The sequence below is a fragment of the Ursus arctos genome, unplaced genomic scaffold, assembly GCF_023065955.2.
Source record: "Ursus arctos isolate Adak ecotype North America unplaced genomic scaffold, UrsArc2.0 scaffold_11, whole genome shotgun sequence".
Classification (NCBI taxonomy): Eukaryota; Metazoa; Chordata; class Mammalia; order Carnivora; family Ursidae; genus Ursus; species Ursus arctos.
The window spans coordinates 7,184,490-7,210,217 of record NW_026622775.1 but is presented as its reverse complement, the minus strand read 5'-3'; the positions used below and the strand labels follow the sequence as shown (position 1 = coordinate 7,210,217).

The window sequence follows — 25,728 nt, the reverse complement described above, 5'->3', positions numbered from 1 at the left end:
CCTTTTAATTTGGTATGTGCTTCCCTGGCAGGTAGCCACAAACTGCCTGGAGAACAGACTCTTTAAAACTGTCTTGTGGGAGCTTGTAGGTCCTCATTTATCATCTGGATGTAGTCACAGGAGCCAGCAGAAGTGAAAATAGAACTCTTTCCAAGTCACTGGAAGCCCCCAAGAGTCCCTGGTAACAAATGGGAAACAGCAGCTAGAAAATGATTTCTTTTAAAGGCAAACACTCTAGGAGTCATTAAAAAGTTTCCATTTTCAAGTTCTGTCATATAATGACATTCCCCCCCCCAGAACATATACAAACTACCCACATTGTCATCAAGTATATTAAGGTTAAGTTAGATGTTTGCATTTTGTAATACTTAGAAAAGTCATTTCTTCTACTAAATGCTCTGTAAACAGAAAGCTACTTCCCATGTCAGAGAATATGTTATGGAAAGCTGTCTTCTAAGATTTTAGGACTTGATTTTTTAATCAAGAAGTCCGAGATAGTCTATACAAGCTGTAGTTACTGGATTCAGACCTTACTGAGTTCCTGATGTCTTTAATATTCTTGTTTGTTTAGGTCATTTCTGATTTTCTTTTCTTTTTCTCTGTGCTCACAGAATACATCCTATGAAAATGATTCTGAACATGAACCTATGCATTATTATTCTTTGAACATGAACCTTAAAGATTTTTTTTTTCCTTTGAAAATTTTTTGGTGTTGTGTTGCCTTTAATAGAGAAATGTCCCATTGTCCTTGGCTTACTTATTCCTCCACCCCCACTCCATCCCTTGACACCTCCTTCACCCCATGGAGTCTGCTGCCTCTATCATCTTTCTGTGGTGCTGAATGTATATAGCTTCTGAAACACTTTGGAATGAAAGGTGCTATGAAATTGTAAAGTGTTTTTATCACAGAGTTCTGCCAATATGTCTCGATCTTGACGTGCAACACCTCTGCTATTTCAGTGTTGTGACGGGCACACAGCTGGTCCTGAGAAGGCATCATACTGATTCAAGCATGTGAGATTGCATTCATTCCTGTTGGTGAGTCCTAAGCTTTAGAGCATCTACCACATTAAACATATGTGGGCAATGCATAGAAACGAGGTTAGTGCTTTGCTACTTAAAGTGTGGTCTATGACATCATCTAGGAATTTGCTAGATATATAGGACCTCAGGCCTTGCCTCAGGCCTTCTGAATCAGAATCTGTATTTTAACAGGATCTATACTTTGCCTAGTTTGAGTTAGGTTTCTGCCCCTAACAAAGAAAGCAAAAGTTCTCTGAAACACCCATACCTGTAAGGAAGGTTTTTGTGAGAGGATTAAGCTTGCAAGTTCAAGTACTAGCTTATAACACAAGAAAACTCAAAGCAAATTCTGTTGTCTAGCATTTTATACAACTAAACTCTCTAGCCTTCTTTCTTTGTATATAAGAAGAAAAAATTCTCATGAGATTTTTTGGAAGTTTTAAATGAAAAAATGAGTATAAACACCAAACATGGTGACTTACATATAGCAAATGTTCAGCGAATGTTATAAACCATTGTTATAGACCATTATGATTGTTATTATTATTATTATAGCTCCTTTGATGGGGCAGACTCCCTTTGGGCTAGGGGTCTGAATTCTGATTTACCCTTCTGAGTCTCAATAACTGGCTTGAGTTCTGCAATGCAAATTTAGGTAGGCTTTTTTAGTTTGTTTTGTTTTGTTTTTTTCTGGTAGACCTAATAACAAATGAGACTCAGCTGGGTAGGAGCTGGGTAGGAGCATGAGGGTTACAGAAAGCTCCTTTTGGATTTTCCCTTCTACCTCAATTCTGTTCTTCTGTACAGCCCACTGGCCATGGGTGTGGATAGCAGTTCCCATCTAATAGCTTACAGTGACTCCTCTTTTGGTGTCATTGGCTCCCTGGAACATTCTCAAATATTTTTTGTTTCACTAGCTGGAAGCCTCAAGGTATTTTTCTAGAATGCTCACAAAGGAGTCCTCCATGATTATTGGATTGTTAGTTTTCAAAGCAATAACTGCTTTGAGGAAATTGTTAAAAACTCTTTTTGCCTTGGGCAAATAAGCATTATGACATCATATTTCTGATTGTCACTTCAATTTCTTTCTATGTTTCCTTAATATAAGCATATACACGTTGGCTCTTTGGCTTAAATTAGGATACATCTTCCCAGAGATGCCCTTTCAGGTTGCTCTAGGGTAGCCTGTATCATTGACTTTAGCCAAAGTCTGAGTTCAGTATTTGAGCACTTGCCAGTATCCTCAAATGCCTCTTTATGTGTTATTCATAGGGCAATGGTGACAACTTGGTGAATCAAATTAGTAGTTTTTAAGAGAAGATATTAAATTAAAGTTTGATACTTATTCTGTGCTACACTTTCCTGTTATAGAATAAAAATGTTTTAAAATTAGTGATTCTAAAGAAAGTAGAAAAGCATCTTCCAAATCAATAAAGACTAATTAAAATTTGCTTAAAATTGTTTTATTATTGTGTGTGTTGGATTATGTGATGGTATGGTAATGGAAATTCCATTTTTTTTTAATTTCACACATGTTTGGTGATTGACTAGTTTATATGACACCCAGTGCTATAGGAGATACAAAGTTGAATGATTTGATTCTTGCCTCCAGTTGTTTAAACTTTGAAATAATTTGACATATAACCATGTCATGTCAGAGAAAGCTTACCCTGGTATATGTTGAAGGAGGTCATCAAGAGGACATGACCACCAGTTGACCCTCAGGTTGGACCCAGGCACTTGAAGACTCCTCACCCTCTCTTGTATACTTGAAATATGTGTTCTGCCTGCCTTCCCCGCATTAAAGGCTGCCTCAAGGACACAGCCCTGAGAAACTAATGTGTTGTTGAGACCATCAGCATGGAATATGTGACTGAATCCAGTTAAGGCTTTTATATAAACTTCTAAGATTCTGGTGGTGGGTGTAGAGATGTATGCATCTCGTGGCCACTCAAGACAAGCCTTAAAAGTTCCCTTGCTAAACCTGCCACCTACCAATCTAGAGTGGTCTGTCTTTTTGGTCTCTGCTTGCCCTCCGCGCACCAGGCCAGTTTCAGATTTCACCCAGGAAATTCTCAAGTTTTTGAATCAACAACCTACTGCTATAATGCTGAAATAACAACATAATAGACATTCATAAGGACTTTTAAGTAATACTCTTTGGACTTATTATTTCTTCTCCTATCATTAGCATCTTGGGGACCTATAACATATATAGTTTTGTTTATACTGTAGTTCTTTTCAATTGTAAGTACAACTTGGGAATTGTAAAATTGAGGGGAGAGCCACTTTCTTTACAGGCAATCTATATAATGTAGATAAGTGGGTAATATGTATGTGATATGTGAATAGTATACACGTTAACTAATTATTAACCAAAATGGTTGGAGGCAGAGTATGGTATAGTCTAGTGTTTCTCAAACTTTTTTTTTTCATTATTAACCTCCTAAGTAGAAAAATAAAGTCAAATTTATTTTTTTTCAGTAAGAGAAATTAAATATTAAAGAATAAGATTTCATTAGCAAAGTTGAACTTTGGAGGACCAAAAACCATTGCAATATCTAAACATCTTTTGATCTTCACTTCCTTTAATTTTTACTTCCTTGGGGGTGATATTACTTCCACCGAAAGTGTATGGCACAGTGGAAAGAATAGGTCTTTTAGTGTCAAACAGACATGGATTCAAATACCAGCCCTACTATTTATTAGTTGGTGGCATTGGGAAAACAACCTAAACTTTCTGATCTTTAGTTCCCCATGTATGAAGTGAGAATAATAATACCTATCTTGCAGGAATGTTGTGAGGATTAGATAAAATGTTGGTAAAATGCTTGGCATTTTAATATGTGGTAACAATTACTAGTAAGCTTAATCTGTCTGAATATCATTCTCTGACTTTGCCAGACAATGATGATAGTAACTAGTATCTAATATCCACATGGTGTTATGTTAATCAATATTCAATATTCAATTATAGACCAGTGGTTTCTAAATTTGGTTGCACATTAGAATCATCTCAGGATATATTAAAAATGTCCAAGCTCAGGTCACACTGGGATCAGTTAATTTGCAATCTCTGGGGTGGTAGATAGGCTTTGGTATGTTTTTGCATCTCCTAGATGATTTCAATGTGAAGACAAGTTTAAGAATCACTGCTTTAGATATTCAGTCTAAAGTCTGAAGATAGCTAGATAGCTGTAGCAATTCGCATCAAGGACATGTTACCTGAGATTTAAAAATAAAAATCAGAATAGTTGAAGGAATAGCAGTTGCTTGGGATTATCCCAACACTGAATAAATTGCTATTAGAAGAATGCCTTTTTAAAAAATTAAGTAAAAATATATTAATAACATATGAATTAAAACCAGGTAGTTTTCAGTTTCAGAAAACCATGAGTAAGTAACCCTACAGGGTTCACAGTCTTTGTGGCATGTGGCATTTCTCTTTGTGAAGGGAAAGGCATATTTTCCAACTTGAGGCATACCAGAGCCTAGACAGCATGTCACAGCTAAGAAGTAGGCTTATGATATACTTTTCTTTTTATTGAGAGACATGTCACATGTCACAAAAGATTGTGGCTTAACTATAACTAATTGGCATTGACCAGGTGAAGGAAAATATTCCTTTTAATAAGAGAGAGAATAAATGCTGTATTTTGCATGTCATATACAGCATGTGAAACTATTCTTACTGTTTTTATTCTTAGTGTTCCATGGTTTGGTTTCTAGAGTTTCAGTTAGTGATGCTTGTCCATGGGGTGATAACCTAATTTTCATTAGTGGGTTGATGCTCTGTCAACAGACGAATGTCAGGAAGACCTATTACAGAATAGACATCTAAGATGAAGTATGTGGCAGACAAAAATGTCTGCGACAACACCCTACATAGTCTTCATTACAGATGACATGCTTGTCCATACGGGGGGAAAACAGCTTTGAACTCAGACCTGTGAAGATGAGTGGAGCAAATAAGCTGAATAAGATACAGTTCAGAGATATAAAAATATTTAAGAGATACAAGGTATATTTTTGATGAGTAGCATATTAGACAAACTATTTGCCTATCTTAGAAAGTAATTCATCATTGAACAAAAGTCTGATGTGTTGAGTAATTTTCTGGAACATATCACCACCTAATTTTGATTTTTGTTGAAATTTAGGGATTGCTAATGAGTTTGAACTGGAAAGCAACCGTTTAGAACTGACTAGTAGAGCTGGTGTGAGAATTGATCAAAGGAAGGTCTCAACCCAGGATACTGCAGAGTCAGAGAGAACAGTAGAAATTGTTTTCTATTTAGATCTATCACAGTGGTACCACTGTCTCCCCAGATAGTGACACCATTTTAAAAAACTGTTCAGTTAAAGTTTCTGGTATAATATAAACACATATTTGTAATCCAAATCTAAGAAAGCCCTTTAACTGAGGTGAAAATTAGTTTTGATAATAGGGAAGTATTTCCAGTACTTGAGAAATTATGATTTCATAAAATTAAAAATCTGATTTTAGTGCATGAGGCAGTTTAAATATAGGTCAGTTTTCTACAGATCAACTTTTTATGACAAATATAAAATATGAGATAAATATAGAGTATGAGATTATATAAAGTATGAGATACATAAACTATTTGCTTTGAGTTTAGGGACAAAACTGAACATAGTCAATATAAACCTCTATTATGCTCTCTTAATTTATTCTTTCTCTACTTGTTTTGTGATTATATTTTTATTTTAATTTATGTTTCCAACATTTATATTGAATTTTATTCATGAGTAATTAATTTTTTTCTTGTAATTTTTCTTACCAATAGTTTTTAGATTTTGAACTACTTTTCTTGCTAGTTGGATAGCTAAAGGACATGTCATTTGAAACTGAGCATTTGCAATTTCTGGGTATTGTATACTTTTCATTTATTGCTTATTGTTTTAAAAGATCTTTCCATGAAAGAGAGCTTTTATTATTTACGATGAACAGTTGACCATTGTCTTTTGTGGATGAAATTTCTTGAAACAGTAGGACAGAGGTTATTAATTACAATTGCCAGAGAAATTAGCCTTAATCATAGAAATTGCCATATATGGGAACTAAAACAGCTTGCATTTTATTACATGTGACAGTAACTTGGGTTTAACCCAACAATAAGTCATCCTCATCATTTAAAAATGAAATATATCATCTCTGTTTCATTATAATTCTATTTTCAGCTCACCTAAAAGTAACATCTTCCCATGATTATATAGAACTCTTAATTACTTATAATCAAAACGAAGTATTAGCAGACTAATATCTCAATGAAACAGATTTTTTTTTTAAACTTAATTCATTCTGCCAGGAGCTAAAACACATCAAATATGTTGATACCTTCATGGAAAGGCATGATACCAATTCAAGCAATTAATGTATTTATTGAAATGATGAAGATGGTGTGAATTTTCAGGACTAGTTGCTGGTGATGCAAGTTCTCTCTCTTACAAAGGTATAAACTTATCAAGAAGAAGGACAATATATCACTTTTAAGTTTTATTTAAAATGTTATAGACCTTGTTTATTCATTGGTCATTCATTGAACATATATTTTTGGAGTATCTGCTATTATTTTCTAGCCTCGGTTTTAAGGTGTTCAGTAAATGTCTTACTCCATTCATATGGAATAAAACACACACACACACACACACACACACACACACACACACACACAAACTCATACCCACATACAAACATACAGTCATACATACATTTTTACACACGCAACCACACATGTCCTACCGAGGTGTTCAGTAACTGGAGAAAAGAAGAAAACCTGTTTAGAGGCAAGGTCCTGAAAATGTACGGTGGGCTTGAATGCTCAGTCTGTGGAAAAGAGAAGTAACTGTTTGGAATATAATTTAATTTGATGTGCCATCCTATTTTATTCTGAGTTTTATAAAAATATCTTTGCAGTAGTAACAAAAACTGAGAACAAAGAAGGAAAATTATAGAAAGTGCTTTTCTGATAATCTGGGATAGCTAATGTTCAGTTACTGAAAAGTTGCTCCTTTGCTCCCAAAAGAGGGTTTTCCCTAATCAGTTGTCCATTAAAAAAAAAAAAATGTGTGTGTAACTACAGCAAAGGACTTCATCTTTTAGCACCTGAAAGAGGGTAGTTCTGGACTGATCCATCCTATTCAGTTAACACCCCAAATGAAGATCAAGTCTGTCTTTCTTATGGCTTTGGTAGGAATAGAAAGAAGACATGTACTACGGCTATGGCTAGGCTACACTACTGTGCCTCATGAAAGAAGTGAATCTAGAAAAGATATGAGGGTCAATTTTAAGAATGCTTAGAACTATTTGGGGAAAAATGTGTTTCCATTAATGATTTTGTTTGAGTTTTAGGTTAAAAACTTAAGTTCTGAAATTCTTCTTCCCTTCCCTCAGTAAATGCTAGAGGTGGGGGCGCTGGAGCTGTGAAAGATGTTTCATTTATCTAGGGTTTACTGAGAAATAAGGTGATCTTAACAAGAACTGACTCAGTAGCAGGAAAAAGAGTGGTGTGGGGATGTCACCAGCATGAATTAGGACTTAGGCACCTAAGTACAAAGCAAGGAGGTTTGGGGAAATATGAGACCTTGAGTGAACGTAATGAATGTTTTCACACATGCACCAGTACCTCATAAACAGAGATGCCATTTCTGAGCCTGTTTTAATGAAACACTGCTTCTTTTCTTGTGTATGTAGGTGGGTGAAGCAAAATATGTGGTACTGTGAACCAATCTGAACCAGCTGAGGTCAGGCATGAGGCTGACAAGTAGAGTTATATCTTAAAATGAAAACTGAACTTTTAATGCAAAAACGCATCTCAAGGAAAAAAGGGAAAAACAAAAATCGTTTAATCTCCCTCCCCCTTAGGGCTAGACACTACTAACTTAGTGGTATTATAGCTTTCCAATTTTCTTCCTATATGTAAATGAACCCATGTTCATGCATAGATAGATTTTATTTTATAAAATGAGATTGTACTCTACGTAACTGTTAAGAAGCATGTCTTTCTCATTTAAAAATATATTTTTTACATCAATAAATCTATAATTAGTGGCTGCATACTAGTCTAATATCTTGCATAAAATGGAATTTTTGCTTAATTCTTTGTGTACATTTGAATCATACATTCTTCAGAAACTTGTTTATTTGTTTGATTTAAAGCAGAGTTTCTTAACCTCAGCACTCTTGGCATTTGGGCCATATAGTTAATGTTGTGGTTGTGTTCTGTGCATTATTGGGTACTTAGCAGCATCCTGGCTTTTACCCACTAGATGCCAGTTGCACCTCATAGTTTTAACAATCAAAGTGTCTTCAGACATTGCTCAAAGTCTTTTGGGTATGTGTGTGGAGAATTGCCCCCAGTTCAGAACCACTGATTTAAAGGAAGAATGAAACTAGGAATTAACAGATACATCTGTGATATCAAAATATATGAGGTTTGAAAATAGCCAGATTCGATTTCAAATTTTGGCAGCCATTTACTAGCTGTGTAAACTTGGTTATGTGAATTATAGAGCTAAGATTTGGAACCATATTCGGTGGAATTTGAGGGGCATTAATGATAATTCTCTGTATGCCCACATATCTCCTTTACAGGATTATCATGGTTCAGTAGGTCCTGAAATGCCCCTGCCGTTAAATTTTCTGGATTCCAGCATTGTATCTCCATGATTCCCCCCAAACCATTACCTCTCTGGAGGGTAGATAACATACTAAGCTTTATGGGCAATTAATCTCTCAGTAAATTGTTTGATCACAGGGAAATACCGTTAGACTGGATACAAGAGTTGGGAGATTATGTGGGCAAGGGACATCTATGAAGGTTTCTTGGTCTATAAGCATAAGATTTGACTCTGGATAGCCTAAGCAGTTGGAGGGAAATTAGGAGAATTCTTATAGAATTGAAAGGAGTCCAATAAGCAACATGTGGAAAGAGTAGAATCAGGGTTGGTCTCCTGTGTGTCAGGAATTTGTCATCATTCTTTATAGGGTATTGCCATTGATGTGATTCACCTGTCCCTGTACATCTTAGTTTAGAATTTCAAATTCTAATGAGGAATCACTGAATGGTCCAGTTTGGGTCAGATGTCTACTTCTGGAACAATCAGCTATTTCTAGGGGATCCATGTCATATAAAGATGCAACCTCTCATCCTATACCTATGTTTGTGGCCATTCCCAAAGGGGAGAGAATTTTGTGCTAAGAAGTTATGTATCTGCCACAGAGGAGCAAGAGAGTACAGGTCGGTGAAGGTAAGAGTCCTGGTTAGAAGGAAGAAGGGTCAAGGGTACCAACGTGGTTCAGTGATTTTGCATTTGCCTTTGAGATTAGTTAATGGATTTGCCTTTCATATTAGACTGTGAGCTCACTGGTGTCAGGCACCATGCTGACTTTTTAACAGCTGTCTACAGCTCACAGCACCCAGTATAGTTACTGACAGTGGACAGCTGCTCAGTGTACTATCTCTCTTATAAAGCTGTCTCTAATCATTCCCTTGTGGATTCAGTTCATTTTCCTTGAACTCATAATGTACTGTGTTCATGTTTACCATTTTATTTAATCGTACTACATTGAAATTATTTTGTCACCTCCACTAGACTTTGAGATCCTAGAGGGCCAGGGCTCTCACTATTTATCTTTACTCCCAGAACTGTACCTGGCAAAGAGTAGGATCTCATTCCGTATTGGTTGCTTGATATATGTAAGATGTCTGTATTTGTACTTGGTCAGTCGTTCTCGTCATGTCAGCTTTGTATGTTGAGAATAAATGAACTAGTGAGTGAACTAATGAGTGTCTAGGCCAGCTCTGAGTATAAGGCTGTAAAGCACATCAACATATGTTGTAAATAAAAATCAATTTCAAAAACACAGTTCTCAAAGTAACCTTGGGGTTTGATTACAAGCATTGTTAATAGTTTTGTTGCCAGGATCAGTATTAGTAATGACTTCTATATTTCAGGAAAATTTTGTTCTTGGGAAGTGGAACGAAACAGTACTACTCAATCACAGTGTCGTGACACAGGTCAGAAATGAGGCTGTCATAAGTATTTGTTACCAAATACAGTTGAAGCTTGCAAATAATTTACATTTGAAAATATATTTAGAACAGCCTCAAGGTTATCTCTGTGATAACATCACTCTCACTCTCTTCCATGCTGATATGCCTTTTAGGAGGAGTGAAGTGCACTATATCTAGTGTCAGAAGTTGTATTTGGGAATATGTCTTACATGTGAGGCTCACATGTTGAGAACCACTGCCTAGGGTCATGGGTCACAGATACAATCATTTGATGAATCTTATATATTGCCCTTTTATTTTATATACTTCCTATTTTTCTAGACTTTAAAAACCAGGACCTGATAACTTTAACCCCGGGGCCAAAGTAGAAAATATTTCCTGGAAAGAATGGCTGAAGAGATTGTGGATGCTACTTTCTTTATTGGCCCCTTACAGAACCTGGGGGGTTCCACAGCCATGTAAATGTGGCTCTGTCTTTTTTCCTTTCCCTTCATATTAACAGCAACACACACTCAGGCCTTTCTTTTCAAATATAATACTACTCTGGAAGTGGGGTTTTTATCTCTATGTGTACTGAGTAGATGCAATCCAAAATTTATTTACCTTGAAAAGGGTTTTGCTGCTGTCTTACTTAGTCCAAATAAATCTACCCATACTTCCCTACTTTTGGTCATGATATTTTTGCTTGAATCCATGTAAATCTGTATTTTTCACTGAAGCTCACCTCTTGGTGAGTGATTAAGAAGTCTGTCCTCCTAGTTCCAATTTTTATCTTTTCACTTTTCTTCTCCCCCTGTTTTCTGTCCCTCTGACAATCATACCCTCCATTGCAGTCTAGAAACTTGACCCTTTTTTGTCCTTTAAAATCAAGCTTTTAATCCTTATCTCCTAATTCCATAGCCACCCTGTGTGGTGGCATTCATATGGCCCTCACGTAAGTAACTCACTCAGGGTGTGATAGGTGGAGAAAGGATTCACACTCAGCTCTGGGTATCCACAGCCCACGCCTTTCATCACACTGCCTTTTCTCAGCTTGCTTCCTACTTCTCTTTCCAGTATAATGATAAAGCAGCAGAAGTGCTCCTGTGGGAAGAGAGTTCTAAAGGGAAAGAGGTTACTTTGCTTTGTCTTTGGTAAGGGGAAGCCTAAAAGTAAATATTCTATTACCAACAGGGGTTGGTAAACTTTTTGTAAAGGGCCAGACAGATATTTAGGTTTTGCAGCTGTATGTTCTCTGTTGCAACCATTCAGTTGTGCAGCTGTAAAGTGAAAGTGGTTATAGACAGTAAGAAAACAAGTGGCTATGTTTCAGTAGCACTATTTATAGACAATGAAATTTGAATTTCATATAATTCTCACTTGCCATGAAATGTTATTCTTCTTTTAATTTTTTCCCGGCTACTTAAGATGGAAAAACCGTTCTTTGCTTGTGGGCTGTACAAAAAACAGGTGGTGGGCCAGATTTAAGGTTTCCAGATTTAGCATTTAGCATATATTTAGGATACATTTATGCTAAAAAAAATTGTTGCTTATCTGAAATTTAAATTTTACTAGATACCTGTATTTCACCTGGCAGTCCTGGCTGGCTTTGGTTTCCAGGCCATAGTCTGTAGACCCCTATTCTGTAACCATTCAGTTCTTGTAAAATATTTCTCTGGTTGTATTTGGTGGAGGGATGAGGGGGCTTAAACCCACACATACTTTGTCCATCTAGTTTTAAATAGTGATATGATCATCAGTTCTGATGGGGTTTTCAGATGTGAGAAGATATCGATACGGTCAGAAACCAGTGTTTACAGAAAAAGAATTATAACATTGGAGCTTGGGTTTGCTGCAAAAATTTATAAGGCCAAGGTGAAAAAGACCTTAGGTATTTACCTCTATGATAAGGACTGATTGTTGCAAGGAGAAATGAATACTACTGTATTGAACTTTCATTGTGCTAGTTAGGATAGTGACTAGTTATTGAAATATTGGTAATAAAATATTTGTGTGAATCGTTTTCCAAATCTTTAATATTAATATATTCAATGAATATTTATTAATTTATTTAATTTTTTAAATTTAATTTTTGAGAGAGAGAGAGTGAGCATGTGTGTTTTTGCGTGGGGAGCATGAGTGGGGGAAGGGGCAGTGGGAAAGGGAGAAGCAGACTCCCTGCTGAGCAGGCAGCCCAATATGGGGCTCAGTTCCAGGACTTGGATGGAGCTCATGACCTGAGCCGAAGGCTCAATGGACTTAATGGACTTAGCCACCCAGGTGCCCCAGTGAATATTTATTGAGTGCCTACTATTTGCTAAGCATATTCTAAGGGTGGGCTATATAGTAGTAAACAAAATGGACAGAAACTTTTGCCCTCGGGAAGTTTACATTCTTGTGGAGGGAAATAAACAGAAAACAAACAGATATTTACACTGTTAGATGAAAAGGGCTATGGAGAAAAATAAAGCAAAGGAGAATAGTATTGCTGAATAGGGTAGGGATTGTACTTCCCATAGGGGAGTCTCTGAGGAGGTTACAGTATAACAAGGACTTGAAGGAAGTAAGGGAATGAGCCATGTGGCTAACTGGGTCAAAAGCATCCCAGACAATAGATGGGCTACTGCCAAGGCCCTGAGTGGGGAACAATAAAGAAACCAGAACAACTTAAGTAGAGTGAACAATGGGGATTATAAAAGGATATGAATTAGAGAGGTAACAGGCTGAAGGGTGTAATGTGGAGGTTATGTAGGACCCTATAGAATTGGCTTTTAGTTTGCTGAAATGAGATGCAATTTTAGGGTTTTGAACAAAGCAATGACATGCTTTTCTTAATCACTTTTGTGTTAATCACAGTGTTAATCACTGTGTATCTAATAGGTTATGGGGAGCAGGGCAGAGGAAGGAGGCCAGTAAGGAGGCTACTGAGTAATCCATGTGAGAGATGATGGCGCCTTGGATCAACACAGTGGCTTGGAGACTGTGTGGTCATATTCTGAGTGATATGGAAGGTAGAATTGACAGGATTTGCTGATGAATTCAATGTCAGGCATGAAAGAAAGAGAGGAGTCAAAGATAACTCCCAAATTTTTGACCTGAGTAACTGGGAGGATAGGGTTCCTATTTACTGAGATGGAGAAGACAGTGGGAGGAGAAGGTTTGGGAGAAAAGATCAGAAGTTTGGTTTAGGACAAGATAAGTGTAAAATGCATGCAAGGCCTCTAGATGGAGATGTCAAATAGGCAGCTGGATATATGAGTCTGGAGTTCAGAGGAGCTGTCTGGCTCTAGATATAAATTTGGGAATCATCAGTGTATAGATGATGTTTAAAGCCAAGTAACTGGATGAGATCATCATGGGAGTGAGTGTAGCTAGAGGGAAGATGAAGTTCAAAGAGCGTGTTTTATATGAGTTAGTACAAATGACTTGATAGCTTCTGTATTAATTATGGCCACAGGTATAATTGATATTGGGCGCATTCAAATTATATGAAAACATCAAATGCTTTATGGTAGTCAAGATCTTTCACTTAGAATACTGGATATTCAAACACATCTGTTCTGTAAACAAATTAAAGTGCTTAAAAAATTTTATACTTCTCTATTGGAACACCTAAACTATAGGTGTAAGACTTGACCACCTTCATTGTTGGATGCTTTGTAAAGCCTAGGAGAACTGTGTCTTTTGGTTTGAAGTTGTTGGTAGAAGAAAAAGTTTAAAAGAAATGGAAACATTTTCAAATTATTTGATACTTTTCTACTTATGTTTTGTAAAATACCTTTTATTGCTATATTTAAAAAATTGTACTTACACGAATTTAACTAAGTGTGTGTGTGTCTATCTATGTATCTATTAATCAATTTATCAATAGATAGATACCTTCAAGTGTCTTGGTAGGAATTTCTGGGGGCCTAGAGCCCTGCAAGCAAAAAAACTACTTTGTAATCAGACTTAGTTCCCCTCTGGTCATTAAACTTTTTCCTATAGTTAAAACTTACAGGCTTATATATAAAACTAGCTGAGGAATTCTTCATCAAATAGGAGTTTGAATTTAGACTCCCATATTATCAACAAATGTGAAAGTATCATTGATATTTTAATTGTGATTTAAAGGGCATGGTAGGTTATTTTTAACCTGGGAGCTCCTGGCCCTGAATATTTGGTTATCAATGGTGAGTGGGCAGCCTGACCCCTAAACTCTTGATTACTTTCAGTGTGATGCTGTTTGCTTCTGGTTTGCATGGTCACTCCAATAAGAATTTGTCCCAGTTGGCTGGCCCCATAAAAAAGGGGCAGCAGTACACACATTGCTGCCATTGTATCCTTTAGGACTAGCTGATGTAAATGCTGTTCATCTTCAGGAGAGGCAAGAAATGACAGCTTTCTTGAGGCCCCGTGGATGTTAGAACCTGCCCTTCCGCCCTACTGAACTGAAAATAGATGTTACCTCTGCCTGGAGAGTGGGCATCCATAATTGTCAGATAGTCTTTTGGCTGGAGAGTTTTCTTTCTCTTTCCCACTAGGGTTCAGAAGAATGGAAGATGTTTTACCCTTACTCTACAGTTCTGTATAAAGGTTCCACTCCTTATCAACTTCCCTTATAAGCCCCTATTATCTAGAAGAACTACATGCTGTACCACCCCTCCTGGTATGTGAAAATTAGCTCCTCAGTTGAGTTTGTAAATCCTTCCTAATTAGCTAGTGAGTATGTTATCGATCTTGTGATTGGTCATTGCACTCATTCATTTATTATGTTTATTGCTCTGTAACAAATCACCCCACAAGCTAGTGGTTTAAAACAATAAGCATTTTTTAACTCATAGTTTCTATGGGTCAGAAATTTCAAATCTGGATCAGGGTCTCTTAGGAGGTTACATTCAGGTGTTCACCAGGCTTTCAACTATCTGTAGGCTTGGCTGGGCTGGGTTAGTGAGAGGAAATATCTGCTGCATAAGTATAAAGATCGATTTTTTGATAGGAGCATCGGGCAATTCAACAATGGTGACAGACAGAGGCAAAGATGTTTGCTGATGTAGGCATGTGGGTAAATTTGTGTTGTTGAAAGAATGTGGGCTTTGTTTTTTTATTTCATCCATTTTTTTATTCAGTAAAATAGGAAGCAAGATTATTAGCTGGGGATGACGGTGGGAAGAGAGGTATTGAGAACTTGAGAGAATATAAAATGTCAGCCTCCATGATTAAAAGACTGTATAGACTAGAGATATTTGGTATGAATGGTAGAGCACTCGTGTCAAGTATTTAAAGCAAGACCAGTTATCCTGATTTGTACTTTTCTCCACCATGTTTAGCACAGAAGAAGGTTTGGAGTAGGCAGAAATTTGCTTTAAATAAGACTATAGTTTTGGAAAACAAGGGCGGGAAAACTGTAGAGAGGCAAGGGAGTCAGTAATCATTGACAATGAAATTTAAACTGGAAAAGGATGGAAATAAGGACGTTGAAGGGATGAGAAACACTGAAAAGATGGTAGGATGAATGGCTTCGTAGCACCAATGGTATGGAAGAATTGAGGTACAGAATACAGACAGAAGAGGATGAAATGATAGGAGGTGATGTCAGAAAGTAGGATGCATGCAGCTGGCACTAAAGAGAGGATGCTGTTATTGATAGAAACAAAGTCTAGGGTAATGACCATGGGATGGCTAGGTGGTTGTGACAACAACAATGAAGACTCATGGGTAATATAATCTGATGACAGAGATCCTAAATGGGCAGTTTTTAGGAATGAGGGAGGATTGGAGAATTGTCTGAAAGCAGCAATAAGGAGCACCAAAGACATGTTCTCTACTTCCAGGTCTAGTACTGTGAGAACAAGAGACGAAATAAACACCACTAAGGGAACAGCAGGGGCGGCAGTTTCCTCAGTGGAGAGCCAGGTTTCTCTTAAGGCATGAAAGGAAGAAAAGCCTTCCGACAGTAGTTGGAGAATTAACACAGGGGATTTTGCTGATGGCTGACTGGGTTTTGGAGGATAGAGTGGAAGGATTTCAGAACTTGGGGAGAGATGGGAAAAGGGAACAGAATAGGTTCACAGAGGCTAACGAGGATTCAATTGTGGGAGTTAAGAGGCAGCCTGGGAGTCTAGGCGTGGCCTGACATAGAGTAGGATAAAGGGTATGATGAAGTCAGTCCCAGTGGATCAAGGCTGATGATGGTGGTGAGGCTGTGAGTGTTGTAGGGGGAGAAAGGAGTACTCCGAGGGAGGGGTGGGCTCTCTCAGGTTCTCACTGCCAGGAAGCAATGAAGTTGGATTTCAGTCCAGGTCTTCCCAGCTCCAAGATAAATGCCCTCTCCTCTACACTCGATTTAAAGTGCAGACTAATGTCTAGCCTGAAAACTTGTTAGGAAGTGGACTCTCAGGCCTCATTCAACATCTACTGAATTTGAATCTGCATTTTATGATGATCCCCAGGTGGATTCATGTTCATGGTAGAGTTCGAGCAGTACTGCTCTGCACTACATATTTTTCATCCTCTTAAAAATTAGTTTCATGTCCACTCAATGACACTTCATGGATTAAAAAAAGGAATAGGTTTTTTCATTGAAGACTTTCTGAAATTTGCAAGACTGCACAGAAAATTTCAATATAAAGGTGTGCAAAAATTGGAAATGGTTACAAGATAAAAAATGCTTATCATATTTAGTTATCTGGCAGATGACTAATCCAGTAAGGTGTATTATTTTCCAAAGTTTTAGGGCCATGTGAGGAGAAACCTGTAATGTGTTTGAGGTTAAATTCTTCCTGGTTAGATTCTGGTGCTGTCACCAGTCTGATTAATAAGTAAACCAGAACTATTAGGAAAAAGAAAGGGGAAGGGTAAAATGAGTGTTTATTTTCTTCAGTTATTATGAATCTAAGCTCTGGTGCTTGTACCAAAGAAAGGAATTACTTGTATTTATTTTTATGGCTAAGTTGCTAGAAATAAATTATGAAAAGAAAAAAATAACCATGTGGGATAATTGAGTGAAAAACAAATGTCAGTAAAAGTAAACAGAATGGATTCCACTAAACCTATTTGCAAAAATGTCAGAGGAGTTGAGTTGTTTTCCCTCACAATATTTGTGCTGGAATAAAGGGACTGAAGTTTAATTAAATTTCTCCATAGAGACTGGGTATTCCAGTAGATGTCACTTTGAGATTTTGCTCAATGAAGGACTGAATTCTGATTAAGTGATGCTACATTTGTCCTCAATAGTAGAGCACTGACGATCGACACCTCCTGTCCTCAATAGTAGACTCTGACGATGCTAAACAAGCAGCAGCAAATGAGAAACACTTGCCATGGAACCGGGACTCCAGAGGCTGGGTCTAGTCTTGCTTTATTCACTAACCAGCTGTGTGACCTTGAGCAAGTCCCTTAAGACCTCCAGCATATTAAGTATTGGAGACATTGTTTTGCCTGTGACATACATTCAACAGTCAGTTCTAAAAGGCTTCTGGCTTTAAAAACCTCTAGTTCTGTTGTATCATGTTATATGTTACAGAAATATATAGTCAGTGAAATTTAGCAAAAAGAAGAGGAACTTGGCGAATTTTGAAAACTAACAAACTCTTTACTGGGCTGGAGTCATCAGGTAACTGCATATTATTCTGTAATGAGAAATTCAAATGAGTAGTGTGTTTGTCTACACTTTTAAGTCTTAGGCTTTCTTTATCCTCGGTATTTAATTTATCAGGCTTGTAATGCAAGTAGTACTGACCTTTCTTGATTTGGGTCATATTTCCAAGCTATTTGAGAACAATAGACAAAAGGATAACTATCTTCTGTATGTACTGTAACTTTCTTCTTTTTCTAGGGGATCTAAGATTTTGGGGAAATGTTAGACATAATCAGTATTTTTTTCTTAAGGACATCAAACTCAGGTATGAATTGAGGGAACAGTAGGCATCCAGCTATATAGAATTATTATTTAAAAAGAATTTCAGCACTACTAATACCCCAAAAGCAAGTTAAGGAAATTTTTGTTTTTCTTGTGATGTACCTTTTATGTGGGAGAATAGACTTGCGCGTGAGAGAGAATTGTAATCTGTTTGTTGATCAAATAATCAGAATTCCTCATCACAAAATAATCAAAGTGTTTTTTTTTTTTTCCAGGCAAGTGTGAAATTACCTTTTGTTTAGTGGAGAAATAAATTGGAACCAGAAAGAATCTCTGTTTAATGAGAGCTTTTTGGTACGTCCATTCAGCTGCCATGTCACTTGAGCTAACATCTAGGTTTGTGAGGCTCAGGAAACAAGAATATCATGAGCAAAAGTGTAAAGAAAAGAATACCTCTGAGCATTAAATACTTTTAGTTTTAAGGTTTGCCAACGGGGTCTTCCAAACCTGCAAGCTGCATGATATTTGTGCTATGAACAATCATGATGTTTGCACTTATGCCCATTTGTTTACTAGATATATGACAAGAGTGGAACTCAATTAAAAACAGATTAACCACACAGGTCCAAAGAAATATGTAATTGATGACTTTGGTAAATTTGGCTTTGCTAAACCCACCCACATTTTTCCTAAGGTGGCATACCATTTTGGCTTCTACTACTGGGAGATATAGTGGGCCATAAATTTTAGGAAAAGTGATAGTCATGTAACAAATAAACCAGATTCCAATTGTTCAAATTTGGTACATGTGGGTAAAATGGTAAATTACTTTGGCCTCACAGCCAAAATATCTGTCGTTCCTTTGTGTGTTTGCCTGTTGTTTTTCCTGTATTCCTGCAGAAACTTTTATCTAAGGTCACAATCAATTTTTCCTCAACTGTAGCTTTTACTTCTGGGTAGAAGAGAAAATATCTAGGAGTTTTTCAATTTGACTCTGATCGTGGTGAAGGTGGTAGGCATACCAGGAAGCTTGGTAAATTTATCCAGTGTTACTTTATTAACTGATGCTTTGCTATTACTCTTGCAATAAGAACTTTGTACATATTTTCTGCTTATCTGTTTCCTTTTATTTTACCTACTGGTAATTTATAAATATATGAAATTATTTTGACTTAAAGTGAAACTTCAGCAAAGTTGACAGAGTAGCAATGTCACTGAAAGGTGGAAACCTTTGTGGAAAACATTGTAACAACAGTAGGAAAATCTTTCTTTGTAGCTGGTCACTGACTTACAGAAAAACTATTGTAAGGGCTCACATGTTGAAAACAATCAAAACCAACAAACCCTCTAATTATTATTATTATTTTTTATTTTAAAGAGAAAAACTTAAGATGGTCAACATAGTCACTCTCAGGAGTCAGACTAGGAAAGAGGGAGAGTTTGAGGGGGGGATTTTATGGTGAGAAGAGATCAGAGGGAATCTTCAGGGTCAGAGCTGATATTGCTCATTACTACTGGTTTTTGAAATGCTGATTTAGAATTCTTTCTTTCTTGCTAAGTAGTATGGATTCTTATTCAAAGTTTAAAGTGTTTCTTTGAAGAAATAAAGAATTTCCCTTAAGGAATTCTGGAAGTTTCTCCTATCCATAACTAAATAGTTAAAGTTATGAAATTTTATTTTGAAAGAAAGTGACTTTTTCCATACTTATCAGTTATTCTTTCCTTTACCATGTATTTGTTGGGCTAGCCACCAGACAAGAAATAGAGGATATAATAATAAAGTAGGCATAAACGTACCTTTAGGAGGCTTTAAGGAGTAGATAGTGCTGCAAAAATCTGGGGATTTATTGGGATAGAGTCTATTTAAGCCAGTGTTTCTTATCTTGTATCTAATCACAGTACACATAGACAATCATAATGTTTGCAATGTACATTGGGATAATCTGCAGGGAATTAATGATGATAATAATAAAATACAGGGTAGTATGAGAGAAAATCAATATTTAATTTACTAAAAATTCAGTATCTAAATGTATAAACATCTAGATAAAATAATATGAAAAAATTTTGTAAGATTTTTAAATTATGATCTCTTCAAATTCTTGGTAATGAGAGAATTATTTGCTTGAACAGCAGAGAATACTTTTTTTTCTTTTTCAAGAGAGTGTGCGTGAGTGAGGAGGGGCAGAAGGAGAGAGAATCTTTGGGCTCCATGCCCAGTGTGGAGCCTGATGCAGGGCTTGATCTCATGACCCTGAGATCATGACATGAGCCAAAGTCCAGAGTCAGACGCTTAACTGACTGAGTCGATTAGGTGCCACAATAGCAGAGAATACTTTTAAAACAATTTTTACCATTTAAAAATTTATACCAGTTGAAATTATTATCTAAGAATCTGTCTTTGAGTGACAGATGTAATGTTAAAATCTTATAATGTAAAGAGATATAGAATGTAATCATTTTTTCATATCAAGTGTATTTAAAATAATAAAGCTATAATCAATAGAAATGCATAGGTAGGTAGAACAGTCAGCCTGCAACTTACCTGTACACTGCCATGACAGCATATAAGCAACATCAAAGAGAAGTATCCAACAAAAGTGAAGATTGGAGCCACTGCCTAGAGATGTGTGTGCCAGCCTCCCTTTCTGCTAATCAGCCAGCCCTTTATAGCTATAACCCTGGCTGTATGCTATGCTTCATGGGTGCTTGGATCATGAACTCCTTCAGTAGCTCCTTGGGCCCTGTATCCGTGGTGGGCAGCAGTGGGCTAGCTACTGAAGTAGATGTTCATGAAATATAGCATATGTAACTTATATTTACTGTGTCATGATAGAACAGTGAATAGAGCTGGATGTCACTCCTGGTTTTTGCTGCCCATGGTAATGAAGAGGCACACAATCAATCTTCATTCTACTGGAGCAGTCCTTTGAGGAGCGCTAGAAAAAGACACTCCTTGCTAGAGGTGGTTGTCCCAGGAACTCTGACCACCCAGACTCTCCCCAGCTTATCCAAGAGCTGACGGAACAATAGTCACAACACACCTGTAATTCATTTGTAGCACATTGGATTCATACTTGCCACCAAATGCATTGTTCACTGATACAAGAGGCAATGTAATGAAAAAGTGTTGTGCAATGCAGTTGAAATTTAAGAAGCTATCTCTTTGGTATCCTATAATTGAATGAAAATTTGTATTTTTACAAAATAAAAATTAGGGTGCAGAAAGTTCTTCCAACATTTCATAGATTTGCAGCTCATGCTTTTTGAAAAGAGGCAGAATGAAAGTATATCTTTGCATTGTTTTTTGTGGATCCAATGCTGTTTTTGTAAATTCACCAAACTACTCTCAGGGCTGGGTAAGTTCTCACTATGTGGAGGCCCACCAGCTGGGCAGTCCCTGACCTTTCACAAAAGCAATTACAAAGCATTTGTCATCTAATATCCACTCAAGAGAAATTGAAGAAGACATGAGTGACTCTTCCCTCTGGAGCTAGTATAGGTTGTTAGCATTCAAGAATCTATTTTTAGAAGCTCAGTGTATTAGGCTTCTCTAGAGAAACAGAATCAATAGGATATATTTGTCTCTATCTCTATCTATCTCTATCTCTCTATATATCATCTGTCAAGAGATTTATTTTAAGAAATTGACTGATGTGATTGTGAAGGCTTACAAGTCCAAAATGGGCAGAGTAGGCCAGGAGGCTGGATGTCCATGGGAGAGCTGATGTTGCAGTTTGAGCCTGAAGGTAGTCAGCTGGTAGAATTCCTTCTTCCTCAGAGGAGATCAGTCATTTTTTAAGGCCTTTCACTATTTGGATAAGGCCTACCCACCTTATGGAGATACTGTGTCTACTGATTGAAATGCTAATCTCATCTAAGAAATACTTTCATGACATTCTACAGACACATTTGACCCAATATCTTGGTGCTGTGGCCTAGCTAGGTCGACACATAAAATTAACCATTATACTAGGCCAGGTTGAGTTTTAGGGACACAGAGGAAGCCCAGGTTTAATCCAGACTTCAACAGCTTTCTCCCAAATATGAGCACCTAGATCTCATAGTTCCCAAAAGGAAAAGGTGGGTTTTACTTTTCTCTCATCTCTTCCCTATGGTGAGCTTATGCATAAATTTGGAATTTGGTTATGCCTTCTTAATGATCAAAACACTTAGCTAGTTAAGTGAGACAAATCCCCTTTTCCAGTTACAAGAATCAGGGTCACCAGTTGGTTATTGCATTCAGATATTGGCTCTTAAATTAGTTGGGCAGCAAATGTCAGCTGGGCGAATAAAAGTAGGTAACATTTACAAGATACCACATGCCAAGATCAGTTTCGAGTACCTTACATCAGTGAAGTAATTTAATCCCCACAGAATAGTAGGAATGAGTCCAATTATCCCCATCATGGTACAGATGAGGAATCTGAAGCAGAAAAAGACTCACTAGATCCCTTAAGGCCTCGTAGCTAGTTAGTGACAGACCCAGGACTCAGATCAAGAGAGCCTGGCTTTAGCGTCTGTTCCTAATTGTAGTCATCCTGGTGCTAAATAAAAGAGGCAAGCTGCAGAGTACCTAGCAAAGCCCTCAGACAGGCTGGTCCTAGGGCTTGGAGCCACATTAACAGAGAGCGAATATTGGAGGCTTTTTTTTTTTTCCCTAGAGTTCAATGGAGGGAGAAGCCAAATAGGGTGATTGTACTACCGATAGTGATTGTACTAGAAATACACACTGACTAACTTCATTAGCAGAGTTTTAGGTGATGGCTCTCATATTAAAAAAAACACTTTCTTTGGTTCTTTCATATGACATGAAAAGGACTGAAGTACATAGAAGAGGTCAAAGAAATGGGCAGTGAAAAGAGAGAAGGGAGACTGATGTGCACCAGAACAGAGCCATATGTTTGGTCATTTTGCTAAGAATTTTCACCAATTCTTAGAGAGGAGATAATTGGAAATTTATATTGGAGCCTTACTGCATATGAGTTGTAGTTTTGGTATATACCATGGACGTTGAACAACTGGGGGATTAGGGGCTTTGACCACCCACACCCCTCATTGCACAGTCAAAAATCCACGTGTAAGATTTGACTTTCCAAATTATAATTAGGTCAATTATAAATATACTTCATTCAGTACTGTAGGTTTAGTGATTATTCAGTAATTCTCTTCATTTTCTTCATGAAGATGAAATTAAAGGATACTTTGAGCTATTGTGCCTTGAGCTGCCCTTCTGGACTGGACAGACCAGACCCTGCCTTGATGCTGCTCACGGTCAGAATTCTGATGGTGATTATGGTCAATCTGTCAAGCTTGCCCCTTTCATGGTAACACCTGGATATGCTATCTCAGCTCTGTGTTCTGCACAGAAATTCACAGAGATCGGCTTCTCTCAGATAAATGCAGTACGTGGCCCTCCACAGTGCCCAGCTCCTGGACATTGTGTGTTAACTCTGGATGGAAATACAAATTCATACGCTCTTGAACAAACCACTGATGTCTGAAGTATGAGGAAGACTGATTAGAATGAGGCGTAACAGCAAGAGCTGTTGAGCTGTTTGAATACATTGGCGGAAAAGATTAAAAAGAGAAAACTTATCTGCAAAAATGATTATGTGGATAGTCTTCAGGACGATTTAGAGGCTTTGGAGTGATCAGGCCGTCACAAGCTTGGCTGTGGTTATAAGATGTTCTCTCTTTTCTTTTACATTCCTGGCTGACATTCAAAATTCTGAGAGGTGGCAGTTAAGGCTGCACACAGCTGTCAGCGTCTTTGTGGGCATCTGAGAGGGCATGGGGCCTACACATGGTAGTGAGTCAGGCATGGGCCTTCCTTTCCACACTAGGACTCTGGCAAGGCCAGCTTCTGCAGTACAAGGGCTGCACTGAGGGAATGTCTTGACTTCCACCTAGTGGCAAGTGCAAACGTGTCAACCATTCTTTCCTGGTGAGGGACATTTCAGACTAACAAAAAATATAACCTTGTTGGGTGCACCTTCAGTGAGAAACTTTTAATTTCACAGCAAGTATCATTTTATATGTTCTCAGCAGAGGGAGAATGAAAACTTAACTTTTAGTAGTAAAGTCAGTTTAATCTTAAAAGTTAAAACTGCAAGTTTTTCAGTAATTATGAGAAAGCAAATACATGGTTAAATTCATCTCTGCTCTCAAAATTACTACTTTACTTGACATAGAGAATAATAATGCAATGTTCTAGATTAGTTTATTTCATTTTAAACCACTTGCATTCATGTACTTATGTTACTTTACTTAGAAAACTAAGAAAATTAGAGTATTGATTTATGGGAACTCTTCCTTATCTCCCATTATATTTTTTCCTAAAGATGTATATGTAAAATATGTTCTTCATTAATAATTAATGACAATTCAAGATATTTTTACTTATTAGAAATTGTTTTAACATTCTTTTTTTTTAACTTAGAAAATTAACCTTTTATTCCATCTTTTGCTCAATACTTCACAACCAATTTAATCGTTGGCTTCTATTACACAATTTAATAGTCTGATTTGATTCTGAATATAAATATCCAGTGTAACATTAAAGTACAAAACTATAAATGTTTGATCAAACTTTTATGTATGAAATTCTACTGTTAATGTTAAATCGATAAAATATTATTCTATAAAAATAAAAATATGATGTGTTTCTAGTTTTAAATGTGTGTTATGAGTATCAGAATATAGAAATGTAAAAATGAAAATAAAATACTTGGGACACATGTATCAGTATGGTTGTTAGGCATAAAATGTGGCTTTTTAAATGTGTTTTAAAGGCAGGGAGGCAAGATTGCACATCATCAGTTTTGGGTTAGACAGACTGGCCTTGGACAGAGAATGTGGCATCTTAGCTACAGTTTTATCATCTGAAAAATGCACATGATAAAATACACATAACATTTGTTGTAGTGATAAACTTATCTAATGTTTGTAATGCACCTAGTATAATGCTGAGAACATAAGACTCAAAAGGGTGATAGCTTTTATTATGAGGATAATGATACATAATAATAGTATTGTTATCTCTTAATATTTACTTCTCAGCTAACCAATAATTCTGTCTGAGTTTTATACCAAGAAAAACATGTTGTTTGTGACAGTGCAATAAGCTTTTAATGTTTTTATCAACTTATTTAGAATTGTATTGAATTTGATATTTCTCTTTTTTGTCTATAAAAACATAACTATGCAGCCATGCCCATGTAGTTATATTTTTGAAGACAAAAAGACTAGGCTTTTCTGGTTTATTTTATATTTTTCTTTTCCTGCTTCTTTAGATTTTGCTTACCAGAAATTTGATTTTTCTTAATAGGAATAAAGAAATATCTATGATATGTATGGACTAAATTCAATTATTTTACTCTGGTTAACTATAGATATTCTCCATTAAATATTAGTGCCTAATTAAGTAGTTGAAAATTTTATCATTGGTTACATTTTTAGCCTATGGGGTATACAAAAATCATTTATTGTTTCATTATAAATTTATGAGAAATTATTTTCCTCTTCCAGTTAAAAAATGAGTGATTAACTTAAATTTAATGAAATACATTTGACTCTAAGTCTCCACAGAGAAAGGATTTTTTTAGATAACTAAAATTCCAAATTGTATCGTCATTTCCATTGTGAGGCCTTATTTTCTGCCTTTTTGTTCTTACGATTTTTTTTTAATGATTTTTTATTATATTATGTTAGTCACCATACAGTACATCCCCGGTTTCCGATGTAAAGTTCGATGACTCATTAGTTGTGTATAACACCCAGTGCACCATGCAGTACGTGCCCTTCTTACTACCCATCACCGGTCTGTCCCATTCCCCCACCCCCCTC

At 36.7% G+C, this 25,728-nt stretch overlaps 1 long non-coding RNA gene across 1 annotated transcript in view; it reads left to right on the top strand.

Moving 5' to 3' along the window:
• Positions 1-25,728, top strand: part of LOC130543329 (uncharacterized) — a 576,439-nt gene that overhangs the window by 141,156 nt on the left and 409,555 nt on the right. Inside the window, exon 2 of the long non-coding RNA XR_008958599.1 lies at positions 961-1,038. This is a non-coding gene — a long non-coding RNA (uncharacterized LOC130543329). The remainder of the gene's footprint in view (positions 1-960; positions 1,039-25,728) is intronic.